The sequence below is a fragment of the Carassius auratus genome, chromosome 17 (assembly GCF_003368295.1).
Source record: "Carassius auratus strain Wakin chromosome 17, ASM336829v1, whole genome shotgun sequence".
Taxonomy (NCBI): domain Eukaryota; kingdom Metazoa; phylum Chordata; class Actinopteri; order Cypriniformes; family Cyprinidae; genus Carassius; species Carassius auratus.
The window spans coordinates 6,185,700-6,197,820 of NC_039259.1; positions in this window are offsets into that span (position 1 = coordinate 6,185,700).

The window sequence follows — 12,121 nt, forward strand, 5'->3', positions numbered from 1 at the left end:
TACTTGTTATCACACACACATACATTGTTTACAATATTGACAGTATAAAACATGCTGAGAAAGTTCATGTTGCTTTACCTTTTATTATTCATTGACAGCTGCTTTAACTCCTCCTACAACACACAGAGATATGAATTAGACAAGTAAGAATAAAAATTCACATCTAAATCTAAATTCACCTTTAATGACTGAGTAAGTTAATCTTACAAGGAATTTGCACTGGCATTGGTGAATCGGCATTGAACTTTTGGAGATGTTTTTAAATGTAAATAAAGTAAACAGTAGTAGTAGTAGTAGTAACAATAATAATAATAGTAATAAATAGTAGTTAAATAGTAATAGTAGTACATTGATCACTTATTGTCTCTCTTAGCATTGTGTATTTGCTTTTAGTCTTCGTTACACTTGTTATAGTCTTCTTCTTGCATTTATTACTTTTGTAAATATAATATTTTGCCTGAAGTGTAGGTCTGGTGTTAAAAAACATGTTATACAGTATGACATATCAACAACAACAAAAAAAAAAACACATCAACAAAAATGCATGGAACTACATTCAGAACAGTTAAGACATTTAGTTATTTTTAATAATTTGTTTGATGATTTTTGTACATTTTTATTAGGTTGCTGCAATCCATTCAATCTTTCATGTATGCAACGTTATGAGGCTTCTGTACCCCTGTGTCAGTTCCACATGAAGAAGAATATGTAGGAACACAATATGACCACTAGAGAGTACTGTCTTTCTAAAAATGAATGCGCGGTACGTGGCTTTTTGTCATGTTGTTAGTCAGAAGACAGTTTGAAGCCAGGATATCGTTCTTTCTAAGTTCTAAAAGAGATGCGTGTTAAAATTATTGATTTGAGTTAGAATAACTAATTTGCATGGTGTTAAAATGTCTACAAATTATCTGCCAAACTCTAAAGAACTAAGCACCCTTGCAAAACCATCATTAAAAAATATAATAATAATAATTTTGATGATCTCAGTTTCACAGTTTGAGCAACCAATGATGAAAAGCTCCAGCAAGAATAACAGAGGGTATATATTTTTATGTGTGTATGTAGCCTACTATATAGTAGCCTATATAGAGTGTCAGTAAATAACATTAGTTGTGTGTATATATTTAAGAACTATAAAACTGAAAATTGCTTTTTGTTATGAAAGACTACAAATATATAGGCCTAATCTAGAGAAAATGAAAAACTTAATGTTCACACACACACATTCATGTTGTAAGTAATATTTATTTCAAGGAAAAAATATTTATTTTCCCATTTGCTGAGAACATTACATTTAGCCTGTGTATTAGTCATCACACCCAATAAATGGCAACAACATCAAACAAATCTGTTGCATTCCACGTCAGTGTTTTTCTTTGTGCTCCCTTTGTGCTAAACAGAACTAAAAAAAAAAAACCTGATGACATGTGGAGCGTTGTGACCTTCACACCCTTGTTGCAGTACACAAACGCTCTCAGCCTACTTTTCCTAAACGGCTCTGATTTTCCAGGTGCACACAGCCCACATCGCCCACCGCTCTCTCGACCAGTTCAGCCCATCTCTTCCTCCTCGTGGTCTGCCTCCCTCTCTCACCCACTGACCCACTGGCGGAAAGCGTGGGCACTGTGCGTCCAAGAGTCCGCTTTTAGAATGCCAGATAACTATTTTCTTCCTCAAGCACTCTAAAAAAGGACAGACTTACATAAAACTACCACTGCTAAAAATGCTGGTCGAGGAGAGATCTTTAGAGAACAAAGAAAGCACGACTGTAGCAAACAATTAGGCTACTTCATAGCTCCTATCTATGTTTATTTTCGAAACAACACATGCAGAGATGAGTCACTTTAAAAAAGATATTGTTCATGATGATGTGTGAATTATTCTTTTTTTTTTTTTTAAGCCACGGAGCCACCAACTTTGAACACACTGTCACATGGATCTAATGGCATGTGATTCAAAGACAGCAAAAGATTAGGTAACCTTTTCCATTTTAAAACCAAAGTCAAATGTCAGTGATATTTATAGCACAGATCATGACTTGCACATGCAGATGTTGCCATGATTTGATATACATAGTTATATGACTTTTGTTAAAGTGTGATGACATTGCTGAAGACAGGAAATGAACATATCCTCTTGGAGAATGTGTGGGTGTGCATATCAGCATACTTCTTGTCTCAAGGGTTACAAAATAAAGCGATGTCAGCTTTTGTGGTTAAAAATAATGTGCAGTTGAGATATCTAAGTGCATGCCATAAAACAGAGTCCTGTTTGGCAAAATGGAAACTGTTGGGAAAATGGAAATATTTTTAGATAGCATTAAACTGAACTTCTAATAAAATGATTCAGAGCAAGTTTTTAAAATAATTCAGAGTCAAGTCAAGTCAAGTCAAGTCACCTTTATTTAAAAAAAAGTACATTGCGTCAAAACAACCGAACAACATTCATTAGGAAAACGGTGTGTCAATAATGCAAAATGAAGCAAGCCAGAGGCGACAGTAGCAAGGAACCAAAACTCCATCTGTGACAGAATGGAGCAAAAAAAAAAAAAAAGTAGAAACCAGGCTCAGTTGGGGGGCCAGTTCTCCTCTGAACTGATTAAACCAGCAGTTAAATTCCAGGCTGCAGCAAATTCAGATTGTGCAGAAGAATCATCTGTTTCCTGTGGTCTTGTCCTGGTGGTCGTCTCAGACAAGGTATTTCCAGGGGAATTGTATCAGGTGCTCTAGTTGTCCTGGTCTCCGTTTTCTTTCGGGGATGTAGAGTTCCTCTCCAGGTGCCGATCCACCATCTGGTCTGGATACGTACTGGATCCGGGTGTCTGCAGTGACTCTCTGATCTGGATACAGACTGGATCTGGTGGCTACGTGACCTCGGAATAAAAGAGAAACAGAATAATATTGGCGTAGATGCCATTCCTCTAATGATGCAGCAAGTACATCGGGTGTTATGGGAAGTGTTACTGGTTCGGGTTCGAGGAGCACCAGGACAAGACCACAGGAAACAGATGATTCTTCTGCACAATCTGACTTTGCTGCAGCCTGGAATTGAACTACTGGTTTCGTCTGGTCAGAGGAGAACTGGCCCCCCAACTGAGCCTGGTTTCTCCCAAGGTTTTTTTCTCCATTCTGTCACCGATGGAGTTTCGGTTCCTTGCCGCTGTCGCCTCTGGCTTGCTTAGTTGGGGTCACTTCATCTACAGCGATATCATTGACTTGATTGCAAATTAAAACAGACACTATTTCAACTGAACAGAGATGACATAACTGAATTCAATGATGAACTGCCTTTAACTATCATTTTGCATTATTGAGACACTGTTTTCCAAATGAATGTTGTTCAGTGCTTTGGCGCAATGTATTTTGTTTAAAGCACTATATAAATAAAGGTGATTGATTGATTGATTGACCTAATTAATGCAGCCTAAAAATCCTTTAACGGATTTGGATATTAGAAGCATATTAGTATGTTATGTGTAAGCCAGGTTAAAGAGATGGGTCTTTAATCTAGATTTAAACTGCAGCGTGTGTCTGCCTCCCGAACAATGTTAGGTAGGTTATTCCAAAGTTTAGGCACCAAATAGGAAAAGGATCTGCCGCCCGCAATTGAGAATGAGTTTTGAGTTTTGAGAACGCAGCGGACACAGAGGATTATCATGTAACAGGAGCTTATTCAAATACTGAGGTGCTAAAACATTCAGGGCTTTATAAGTAATAAGTAATATTTTAATATCTAAAGATTGCTATAAAATAGCACACCCAGTTTCCTAACTGATGACGATGAATTGACAGAGCAGCCATCAAGTCTTAGACAGTGTTCTATGTTAATACATGCAGTTTTTATGTCCTATAAATAACACCTCTGTTTTTTTTCTTCAGAATTTAGCAGGAAGAAATTAATCATCATCCAGTTTTTTATATCTATGCATTCCATTTAGTTTTTCAAATTGTTGTGTTTCACCAAGCCACGAAGAAATATAGAGCTGATGATATCTCCCAAGGGTAACATATAAATCGTGAAGAGTATCGGCCCTAGTACTGAACCTTGAGGTACTGCATACTGCACTTGTGATCAATATGATACCTCTTCATTCACTGCTACGAATTGATGGCGGTCATATAAGTATTATTTAAACCATGCTAATGTACTTCCATTAATGCCAACAAAGTGGTCAAGTCTCTGCAAAAGAATGTTGTGGTCAATAGTGTCAAACGCAGCACTAAGATCCAATAGAACTAATAGAGAGATACAACCATGATCAGATGATAAGAGCAGGTCATTTGTAACTCTAAGGAAAGCAGTCTAACATACATGTTGTTGGTTTAGATTATTTAAAAAGTTTATACAATTCTTCCTCTCCTATAGTAGAGAATGAGTGGAACTGTTCCTCAGGGGGTCTATTGTGCACTGCCTGATGTGATACTGTAGCTGACGGCTGAATGGTTACAATTTTATCTCTAATAGTATCAATTTTAAAAGTGAAGTAGTTCATAAAGACATTACTGCTGTGATGTTGGGAAATGTCAACACTTGTTGAGGCTTTATTTTTCATTAATTTAGCCACTGTATTGAATAAATACCTGGGGTTATGTTTGTTTTCTTCTAAAACAGATTATAAGTAATCAGATTTAGCAGTTTTTAATGCTTTTCTGTAGGATAGGTTACTTTCCCACCAAGCAATACGAAATACCTCTAGTTTTGTTTTCCTCCAGCTGCACTCCATTTTTCGGGCTGCTCTCTTTGGGGTGCGAGTATGCTCATTATACCATGGTGTCACACTGGTTTCCTTAACCTTCCTTAAGCGTAAAGGAGAAACTGTATTTAAAACTCGGATGTAAAATCAGCAAACTCTTTAATAAAGTCTGTATGGTCACATGGGGATTTATCATTAACATTTGTTTCTCTGGATAATGTTCTATGAACCACCATTACTTCAAACAAGCTATACTTGAAGCCTCCCCTCTGAGAAATCCTGAAAACATTGTTATAAATTGAAGCAGTACCTCCCCCTTTGCCTTTTGGACTCATTTAAAATAATGTAAACATCAGGCTTTAGCCAGGTTTCTGTCAAACAGAGCACACCAAGATTATGATCAGTGATCATATTATTTACAAAAAGTATTTTCGTAGAAAGGGATCTGATATTCTATAAGACAAGCTATATCATTTGTTTATCCGCATTGTATGTGTTTTTTTTTTTTTGTTTGTTTTTTTTAACCTTAATTAAATTGTTACTCTTAAATTGGTTTGGAGGTTTTTTGTATTTTCTAGTTCAGGGAACAGACACAGTCTCTATAGAGCAAATGTTTGGATTGTTCCAATGATCTCAGAGCACAAGAGTGATTAAATAGTTCATGGTGTATTATTTTATCAATATTAAGCTATTATCAAGAGTAGATTGTTTATGTTGATAAGTGGTAAGTCAAAAGATCTGATGTGATTTCAACATCATCACTTTTGAGTTTCCATTAACTTGATTTTTTTTTCTTTTTTTTTTTCTGAATGTCTTGTTAGAATAGCTGCAAGAGTGTGTTATAACAAACTGGTGAATACCTGATAGCACACGTGCAATGTGATGACATTTAATGTTCCTGACAATCTCTGTAGTCCTATTTAGCCATTTTTTGAAGATAAATAAAAGCTTTAAAATGGGGATTACTTATTATTAGTAGAAAAAAGTAGTATATATATTCTGAGCTTGTATTAACCACAGACCGTATTTCAGGCATTTAATCAAAAACTCACTGACTTCAGGATGATGGAACCAGTGCTAAAAACTAATTTCCAAGTTTTGGCATACAAAGACACATCATCTCTGCAGCATTCTTTTGGATGATTTTGCTAATTTTATCAACCATCTGGTGAAAATCAGAGGTCCAATTGCTTTTACAAGTAGCACAGCACTTTTCAGGAAGCTGCATGATTTCAGATACCTTTTACATCTGTGGCACAAACTTGCAGGTTGAGTTTCATGCCTTTGTAGAATACTTATAATAACTGGTTTGTTCTAGGCCCTGACATTATATGAGTGCTAGCAGCACCACTAACGCACTTGCTTAATAAAATCCCAGTAAATCACTTTTGTGTATAATTCTTAGGAAATAAAAAATGTGCATATTCTTCGTCAGCTTTTATTCACATACTGTATGAAATCAAAGAAGACTATTAAACACTTCAGTGGATTTCATGTAAATTAATCAAATGTCTTTAAGTCTTTCTTCAAAGGAAGTAATGCTTATACAATGTCAGAACTACTAGACATGTTGAGCGGAAGCAATCAGACGTGTTCCCGTGACTAATCTATGGCTGGGTTAATAAAGGCACTGATGTGTTTGTGGTGCTATTTCCTGCATAACCTTTGCATCAGTTGCTAGGTGATGGAGTGGAGACAAAAGGTGTCAAATTTTACCTTGGAACAGGATTTAACAAATGGTTGAAATGGGATAGTGAGCCGGGTTTGGAGGGTGAGTAAATAGTATAGTAATATAGTATTTCTTTCTTCCATTAGAACGTTTCTTTCTTCAATTGAACACAAAAGGAGTTATTTTGAAGAATGTTGGTAATCACCCTGTTGAAAAAAACAATAACATTATATACTGGTCAGGTATGTTTTGAAGAATGGCAGCTGGTTTCAACTGGTCCTTAGTTGGTCCTTTGGTTATTAGCTGGTTATGAGCAGGAGCTAGTTGCTTAGGACCAGCACCAGCTTATAACCAGCTCAGGACCAGCTTTAACCAGCTAAAAATATACCTGACCAGTAAATGCAGGTTTATTTTTTAACAGGGCAAACAGTTGCCTGTAGCATTTGTCTTCCACTGCATGAAATAAATAAATAAATAAATAAATAAATAAATAAATATATATATATATATATATATATATATATATATATATATATATATATATATATATATATATATATATATATATATATATATATATATATATATATATATATATATATATGTATATATATATGTATATATGTATATATGTATGTATATATATATATATATATATATATATATATATATATATATATATATATATATATATATATATATATTATGGAAGTCAATGGCTAGCAGCAACTGTTTGGTTACCAACATTCTTCAAAATATCTTATTTTGTCTTTAGTAGCAGAAAAAACATATCATACAGGTTTAGAAAAACATGCGGGTGTGTAAATGATGACGACATTTTAATTTGTGGGTAAACTTTTAATAATAGTCTGTATTTGCTGAAAATTTACCATAAAGTTACCACAGAGGTTACCATGAGCTAAAAATATATAATAAATAAATGCAAAAATAAAAAGTAGCATATGCAGAAACTATAATCTGAGGTGACTCATCTCACTTTATTACCAGCAATCGCTGTTTTTCCACCAACATCTCTGATCATTTTCAACAGATCATTAGCATTTGTAATTGTTCAACCATTCAGTGTTTTCTCCATATCTCCAGCAGTATCGTAAGTGTACGAGTGGAATGATTTTATTTTGCCCTCCCTTTTCCTTTCATTCATTCATCTTTTCTCTCTGCGTCCTCTTTCTCCTCATGGCAGATGTCAGCAGCCTACTCTCCCCTCAGTGGGAACAGGAGGCAGCCCACTCACACTCCCGCTTGCGTCACGGAAAGGAGAGAGGCTTCCGAAAGTGGAAGACAGATGGGAGAGGCATTCACTGATGAGAACTAAATCCACACAGACTGCGATTGAGGCATTTGCCACTTTTGTACTAATGTATTAAGGAGTGGTAATGTGAGAGTTAAGATGTAGATGAGTAATGTGAGAGGAAGATATATTTATATATTTTATTTATTTATTAGTATTTATTTTTGCAGCTGATTAGAGATGAGTACCTTGCTACATTATTAGCCTATCAGGTCTTATTGAGTCAAATTGTGTTGTTACTTAATAAAATCCATCTTAGTAGCCTGTCTTAAATCTAACATTTAGATTTAACACAATCTAACACATTTCGGTGCATTTTCTTACGTGCAGCCTAAGAAAATATATGTTTTTTTTATCAGGCTTATTCATGGACATCTGACAGCGGAAGGCATTGCTTTCTTTGTGTTAGTATTCAAAAAATTATTTCATGAAATGCTTTTGTTTTAATTCAGGAACCTGTTACACATGGAGGACTCTATGAGAGTGTACAACATCATCTGGTTCGCTGAATTGTCATCGCCATGGCAACCTGATGCACATCCGTATGACATCACAGCCCACTCAGTCAAACTACTGTAGCAGGGACAGAATGTGATTTGAGAGCACACTCTGTGTGAGCACCTGCGGTCTACAAGACTCTCTTGGTTGGGAAGGAACAGTTTATTGAAACAAAATATCAGTAAAAATACAGAAAAGGTTTGCTTATTTGTTTTTTGTTGAGTATCATATTTGATGCATATGAGGCCTTTGTGGCTCCTATAGTTTTGATAAAAAGGAAAATGAAGCTCACACTCGAGGGACCACCTTTTTATTCAGAGAAAATATTTTATTCAGAGGTCCAAACTGAGAAATATGCATTTAATTAATTAATTATAATATATAATATATATATATATACATATATGCTTCCACACAATAATTGTTCATATTAAAACAATAACAATAAAAACAACATAAAGTTATTCTTATGTTTATTATAACTAACAACTAGAGCTAACAATGCTATAACTAACAATATAAAAGTGTTTCTTTATGAAAACCATTAAAAATCTTACAGCAAAATAAATATATGCACCACCACCTGAAGGAGGATGTTTTTTGAATTGTTAATTTTGCTTGATAAAAAGTATAAACTATAGACAATAAAGATTGTGTAAAACATGTTTTTCACCAAAGTTTTGATTATGTTGATAATTTAGAGGCCTTATTGTACAGTAAGAATTTATTGGGTTAATTATAAACCATTTATTTGAATTTAACTCGAAACTAGTTTTGAACTTTCTCAGTTTCAGAAAAAGAGCCTATGCATTTAGGAAAAACAACATGTCTTTGTCTATTTCATAATTTCGGAATATTCAGCATTTCAAAAGAATCTGTAGGCAGATGTGATCTGGCACCTTCTCTCTTGCACATGTGTCTATTGCAGCATGCTGTGATGACATGTTTCTTGGGTCAATGTCAGTAAGCAGGGTGGTTCCATCAACAAAATCTGGGAAGGCATGAGCTAATTTAGCAAGCTGAATGAAATGTTTCTTCTGCCACTGTAAGGTCTCTCTCCACAGAACCATCAACTAGTGACGCAGGCAATTTCACACACATCCTGCCAGCTGGTAGCAGTGTGGCCCATCCAGCAATTAATTTCCTGAACAATGTGATAGTCTTCCTTTTGGCAGTATCACTTCCCCTATACCGGTCATCTTTCTTTCTAGAGAAGCTGCCTCCCACATTAGTAAATCTTGAATACGAGCTGCTGCATGGTCAGCAAAGTAGATCACACAGTTAAGGTCACGTACTGTTGTGGGACTGACAACCACATTTAAACACAAGACCGAATGCTATAAATTATCATTCCAAGTGTGTACAGAACAGGCATGTCATTCAAATTCAAAATCTTTATAAGTTGGCCCCTTTTCCACAGGGCCTGGAATAGCTCTGACTCTAATATAGACAGTTACTCCAAATAATATTAATATATTTCGTTTTATAAGCCAGTTGGCAGACTTCAAAAGGCAATTTTGCCAATTTGCAACCATCTTTGTCTTGTTACAATGTACTGTAGTGTACTCTTTTTATATTTGACAGTTTTTTTGTTTTTGTTTTTTGTCATTTTTATTAGTTATACTTTTACAACTATATAGTTTTCTTAGTTTTTCCTAGTCAAATAGCACCAATTAAAAAAATAATAAAAATAAATAAATGCCTTGGCAGCATAGAATAAACTCAGTGAAGGCCAGAAATAGACATATGGGTATTTTTGCCTGCTCATTTATGAGAATTGTGAATTCACTCATACTTCTTTTGTTAGATAGGCCTACTGTTTTTGGCATACTCTATGACTTTATAAAAGAAATTACGCAGCACATAATTTCTATATAATCGATATATATCTCTATATACAATCTATATATGTCTACCCAGCAGTATGAGCGCCATCAGATTGTTCGCTGACAGTATATTACTGCTCAGGAATTTTAGATTTCTTTTAACTCCTAAGTGAACTTCACTGTAAGTACAATGGGCCTTTAGCATCCACACCAATCAATGATAATGTTGTGTTTATTATGAGCATGCTGCAGTTATTTTGTCTGCAACTTTAAATGCTGGAGCTCTTTAAAGACTGTCAGCCATTGTCCTCTGTGCTTTTATTGTTAAAATCCTCTTCCTTTACAGTGCATAGAACATCTGAATGTCAGCAGAGACCATGTTAACTAAATGAAGCACAGAGACAGATCCCCTCCGAAGACCTCAGGACCAGACGAGTTCTCTGCACAATCTGACTTTGTTGCAACCTAGAATTAAACTGCTTGTCTCGTCTGGCCAGAGTAGAACGGTTCACTATTTCGATACACTATTTCCTTGTTTAATACTGTAAAGCTGCTTTGACACTATCTGCATTGTAAAAAGTGCTATATAAATAATGCAGACTTGACTTGACATAACATAGAAGGTATACATTTGTGCTCTCTGCAAATGGAACATATGACTATGATGATGTCATAGTCTATATGAGTTACAGGAATGTTTTAAATCGCATTTATATGATTTGTTGGTAATCATTTAAAATAGAGCTTCTGCACAATAGGAAAATACCTAAAGTATAATACCTAATGATGTACTGCAATTCTGCACTGAAAATTTGACACAAAAAAAAAAAAAAAAAAGATATGGGAAGCTGCACCCCAAATTTATTTTGAAGGAAGATTCATTTTACAATCCAAACTGTAGCCTATAGTTAGTTAAATTTTAATATTTGGATTCACTTTTGTTTTTCTTCCCCATATAAAAACAGCAGGCCATCTATGGTCATCATGACCCTACAGTTGAGAACCACTTATTAAAAAAAAAAAAAAAAAAAAAAAAAAAAAATTATAAAAACTTATAAAGCTTTATTATATATAATAAATTACAGACTTCAAAGGTATTTAACCACTACATTTTCATTTTTGTTTTCTATATAAGTAATAGACTGATCAATATTTTGCCTATAGACACTTAATTCGTTGTTTTTGTGTGTGTGTGTGTGTGTGTGTGTGTATATATATATATATATATATATATATATATATATATATATATATATATATATATATATATATATATATATATATATATTAGTGCTGTCAATCGATAAAAAAAAAAAAAACTAATTAATCGCACAATTTTTTTAAATTAATCGCGATTAATCGCAATTAATCGCAATTAAAAGACTGAAACTTTTTGGATATGTAAATATGTAAAATGTAAATAATTAATGTAAACTCAAGACAAAGAAACTATTTAAATTCAAAATATGATTGTTTATTGGAATTTTTGTTTAACTTGTAACACAGATTTTCTCATGTAAACAACATACCTGCAATAAACCATCAATATCCTCCAAATGATGCACGCGCGCAGGAGTGATTGACAGTTCGCGGCACAGTGTACAAAAAATACTCCGCTACACAATTATTTCGTTATTTTCGTTTAATCTTATTAACGTTAGCGTTACAGAAAGGTCTGATTTACGCACTGTTACAGTCATCCGGCAGAGTTTTATACGGAAACTTTCCGTCTAAAAGTCCTTCCTTGGTCTTATCCATATTTCTTTGCACGTTGAACACACATAGGCCACAACCAGAAATAAAAAAAACTGCAACCGCGTTAAGTGCGTTATTTTTTTTTTTAACGCGTTAAATATTTCAAATTAATCGAATGCGTTAACGCGCTAATTTTGACAGCACTAATATATATATATATATATATATATATATATATATATATATATATATATATATATATATATATATATATATATATATATAGTAAGTTTCTTATGTTCTTAACCTTACATATCCACATGTTAAAGACATACTGTACATAAAATGCGTAGAACCAAGCTAACCCATAAGCGAAATTACTTTAGTTCCATTAATGTCCCGATGACGCACATGACACCGGAAGC